Here is a 3,675-nt window from a genome sequence, read left to right on the forward strand (position 1 = left end):
TTTTTTTGGCTTTTCTTTTCTTTTCTTTTCTTTAAAGATTTTATTTATTTGAAGAGGAGACAGCGAGAGAGGGAACACAAGCAGGGGGAGTGGGAGAGGGAGAAGCAGGCTTCCCGCTGAGCGGGAAGCCCTAAGCAGAGCGGGAAGCCCTAAGCAGGGCGGGAGGCTCCAATCCAAGACACTGGGATCATGACCTGAGCCGAAGGCAGATGCTTAACGACTGAGCCACCCAGGCGCCCCTATTTTTTTTTTTTTTCAAGGAGTGTATTTGGGCTGACCTGGGGACAGGGAGGCTCTGCATCTAAAAGAAGGTGTTGGGTTTCTTGGTGATGAAGCGTGGCTTGTGCTGGCAAGGTAGGACACCGTGGGGGAGCAGGAATTTGATCTTGGAGTCCTGGAAGTGTTTGCTGTTGGGTGGTGTTTGCTAGCTGCAGTTTCCTTTACCTTAGTGATCTGGATCAAGTGGACGTGGGCTCGGTGCCGGACACCCATGTCTTGGTAGGACGGGGTGACGGCGCCCACGGTGGTCATGTCCCGGTACTGCCTGTATGTGTGGCGGGGGCCACTGTGGGAGTCAGCACAGCCAGAGGCCAAAGTTCTTCACCCGCAAGGGGGATTTCTCCAACACCTGTCCACAGTGGATAATTTCCCCTGAAGACTTCTTCATCTTCTTCAGCTGAGACACAAAGTGATAAAGGATAAAAGAAGAAAAATGTTCACTTTGAGCCCAGAAGGCTTGACCTATAGTCTGCATAGTTGTGACAAGGATCAAATAGGTGCTGGCTGCTACCTTCTAAAGGGTCTCATGACTGCCTGTACATCTCATCGCTAGTGAATATCCAGCTGAATGATAAGCACCAAAGAAATCTTGGGCAAGTTTCACGAGTAGAAATTCAAACAAGACATTTCTGATCTAATACTCCCTGCACGTCCCCTCCCCCTTGAACACTAAGCATGTAACCCCCAGCTTCACACAGCCACAGTGCAGGTGTTTCTGCCCACGGGTCCTGTCCCCACGCTACTTAAATAAACTCACTAACTTGTTAACATAAAATATCTCAAGAATGCTTTCTTGACTGTCACACTCAACAATCCCACAACAAAAGTACCAGAAGCGGACTGGGCAACAATATGATTAGGTGCAAAAATGTTCATGCAATAGAGGAGCAGAGGGTTGCATTTGGGGGTGGGGAGGCAGTGCCCCCTCCACCTTGTACTCCCGAAATGTGCCTGAGGTCTTCATGGTGTGCTCTCCACTCTTGCCCCCACCCATGAAAGGTCATAAATATATTTCTAAAAAGCTTTAGCCAGGGCGCCTGGATGGCTCAGTTGGTTAAGAGTCTGTCTTCAGGTTAAGTGTCTGCCTTCCGCTGGGGTCATGATCTCAGGGTCCTTATATCAACATTAAATATAAAACTTTTATCTATATGAGTTTACTAGCCAAATAATTTTGTTATCTCGTGTAAGATCTATCCACAAAAAAATAATGGCTTAAAATAATGACTGACTTTAATGTTACATAAAGTTTTTGTAAGTAATTTAAATATAATTGTTAAAAACAAGTGGATTAAATAAGAAGGTTCAGGTAAGGGGTCAGGGCTCTCTCCAACAATAGTTTCCCCCAATTTTTTTGGCAACTTAAAATCTTAAAAGTTTTGCTAAGTTAAATAAGACTTAAGCTAAATTCATTAAACATCTAGATTATTTCCAAATAAGACAAAGTACTAGAATACTAATTACTAAACATAGGGCTTACCTACTTTTGGCTATTTAAGAGAAATTAAAATTATTTGGATATGTTAATGTTACTTTAAGATAAATTAAAAAGACATATGCTTCTACAATTTTAGAATATTCATTAATTTGCAAATGTAAAAAACTATATGACAGACTGATCACAATTACTTACTTAGTTTTCAATATGTCAGGGAGGAAGAATTTCATTTACCCTTCAAGGTCCTTCTAGCTGGACTAAGAACCAAAATGACATGTGACACATAGGAGAAAATCTAATTTAATGGTGTATGTACAGGCAATCCACACAGACATGGAAATTCCAAAGATAGGCAGCATGATGTTTATATAAGCTAAGGAGAGGGGTAGGGTCTGAGGATACAAAGGGGAGAAAGACCATTAGCAGGAAGGTGAGAGGAGATGTTTGGAAAACAAAGGTTGCCCTGTGATGTAGGTGAGTTACTTAGGTAAAGAGTATCTGTTAATAGCTCTCTTCCTAGTACAAGCAGGCCATTGAGGGGGACCTAAAGAGCTTTTCCTGAATCTTCTGGGCTTTAATTGCTTATAACTCAAAATAATGTTCATGCCAAAGTGGCCTAACTTAGGGTGACCTGCCCTTAGCCCCTACAATTAGAAACCATCTATAAAGAACTTATCAAACTCAACAGCCAAGGAATAATCCAATCAGGAAATGGACAGAAGACATGAACAGATATTTCTGCAAAGGCATCCAAATGTCTAGCAGACACATGAAAAAGTGCTCAACATCGCTTGGCATCAGGGAAATACAAATCAAAACCACAATGAGATACCACCTCACACCAGTCAGAATGGCTAAAATGAACAAGTCAGGAAAAGACAGATGTTGGCGGGGATGCAGAGAAAGGGGAACCCTCCTACGCTGTTGGTGGGAATGCAAGCTGGTGCAACCACTCTGGAAAACAGTATGGAGGTTCCTCAAACAGTTGAAAATAGAGCTACCCTACGACCCAGCAATTGCACTACTGGGTATTTACCCCAAAGATGCAAATGTAGTGATCCGAAGGGGCACCTGCACCCCAATGTTTATAGCAGCAATGTCCACAATAGCCAAACTATGGAAAGAGTCCAGGTGTCCATTGACAGGTGAATGGATAAAGAAGATGTGGTATATATATATACATATACAATGGAATATTATGCAGCCATCAAAAAATGAAATCTTGCCATTTGCAACGAGATGGAACTGGAGGGTCTTATGTTAAGTGAAATAAGTCAATCAGAGAAAGACAATTATCATATGATATCACTGATACGAGTTTGAGAAACAAGGCAGAGGATCGTAGGGGAAGAGGAAAAAATGAAACAAGATGAAACCGGAGAGGGAGACAAACCATAAGAGACTCTTAATCTGGAGTGGAGGGGGGTGGGAGGGATGGGGTGGCTGGGTGATGGACACTGGGGAGGGTATGTGCTATGGTGAGCGCTGTGAATTGTGTAAGACTGATGGATCACAGACCTATACCCCTGAAACAAATAATACATTATACGTTAATAATAAAAAATAAATAAAGTTGAAAAATTGGGGCTTAAAAAAAAGAAACCAAGGTTTCTAAAGGTTAAAAATTCTAATTAATATGTAATTAAAACTACTAAAAATAGGGGTGACTGGGTGGCTGAGTCGTTAAACGTCTGCCTTCGGCTCAGGTCATGATCCTAGGGTCTTGGGATCGAGCCCCGCATCGGGCTCCCTGCTCGGCGGGAAGCCTGCTTCTCCCTCTGCCACTCCCCCTGCTTGTGTTCCCTCTCTCGCTGTGTCTCCCTCTGTCAAATAAATAAATAAATAATCTTAAAAAAAAAAAAAACGTACAAAAAGAAACATCTCCCTATGCCAGGAAAATGAGATATATTTTCAGTAATAATAATAATAATAATGATAATTTGAGGCTGCTTTTAGGCAAC

At 42.2% G+C, this 3,675-nt stretch overlaps 1 pseudogene; it reads right to left on the bottom strand.

The window, feature by feature from the left end:
- Positions 1-297: 297 nt before the first annotated feature.
- Positions 298-1,243, bottom strand: LOC114226532 (large ribosomal subunit protein eL20-like; annotated as a pseudogene).
- Positions 1,244-3,675: the final 2,432 nt, after the last annotated feature.

Source organism: Eumetopias jubatus, unplaced genomic scaffold (assembly GCF_037043125.1).
Source record: "Eumetopias jubatus isolate StellerSeaLion01/CBP00866 unplaced genomic scaffold, mEumJub1_p1.0 scaffold_7, whole genome shotgun sequence".
NCBI lineage: Eukaryota > Metazoa > Chordata > Mammalia > Carnivora > Otariidae > Eumetopias > Eumetopias jubatus.